Source organism: Hypomesus transpacificus, chromosome 16 (assembly GCF_021917145.1).
Source record: "Hypomesus transpacificus isolate Combined female chromosome 16, fHypTra1, whole genome shotgun sequence".
Classification (NCBI taxonomy): Eukaryota; Metazoa; Chordata; class Actinopteri; order Osmeriformes; family Osmeridae; genus Hypomesus; species Hypomesus transpacificus.
Window position 1 is genome coordinate 1,465,525 of NC_061075.1, and position 1,120 is coordinate 1,466,644.

The following is a 1,120-nucleotide window of genomic DNA, read 5'->3' on the forward strand; positions in this document are numbered from 1 at the left end:
ACGGGCAGGCAGACAGACAGTGAACGATGCAGATATTGAGTAAGAGAGAGGGGTGGAGCTGACATAGAGAGAGAGAGAGGTAGAGAGGGAGAAAGAGAGAGAGAGAGAGATAGAGAGAGAGAGAGAGAGAGAGAGACAGAGATAGAATGTTCATTTCAATGACCTCCATGCGACACAGTTCCAGTGTTGTCACGGCAGCCATCTTTGTTTGAGCTGATTCCACAGCAATTACAACGGCGGGCAAAGTGTTGTTTGACTTCAGATTTTGAGTTACTTTTTTTATGACTTTGTAAACACAAACAGACAGAGTATATGTGGACTCCCAGACCAATGCTGGTCCTGTATAAACAGCGTTTGTGGTCCACTTTGGTCAACCAGTGCTAATCTTCCCAGCGTTCTACCCTAGCTGAGCGATGAGAAAGTCTGTATTTGCCTTCATGCTGTGTGGTCCCTCTGTGGGCAATATGGTGTTTGTGATTGCCGTGACACCATCTGTTAGCCTTACATGGGAGACATGCCAGAATCATGGTGTACATACATGATCTGCCAGCAACCGAACATGTGGCTAATAACTTGAGGGTCATGTTTAGTATGAGCCCTGCTTTGTTTTGATACAGAGACAGAGACATGAATAACCATGACGTGCGTGTGTGTGTGGTGTGTGTGTGTGTGTGTGTGTGTGTGTGTGCATGCTTACATAGTGCATTTGTGTATGTGAGTGCATGGTGCTGAGTGTTTGTGTGTGTGTATAAATGTGTGTCTGCGATAGTGTCGGTCATGTGTGCGTGTGAATGTGTGTCTGTACTGATTGCGTGTGTGTGCATGCTGCCTGTGCTTCCGAGCGTGTGTGTGTGTGGTGTGTGTGTGTGTGCACCCTGACAGTTCCAATAGATCCACACGGTGCCCTTTCTAACCCATCAATGAGACGTCTCCGAGACACTCCGAGCCCCCTCGTCGCCGGGTTCTGATTGGACCGCAGAGTACCGCTGACATTTCCCACCCAGCTATTTGTGACCCGAGGGGCAATGTCGTGCCGGCGACATCATTTCCTGTGCGGGGCGGGGGGCGTCATTAGACAACTGTAGCCCTCAGGTTCCTGTCAGCTGGTTTCGGAGTCCGA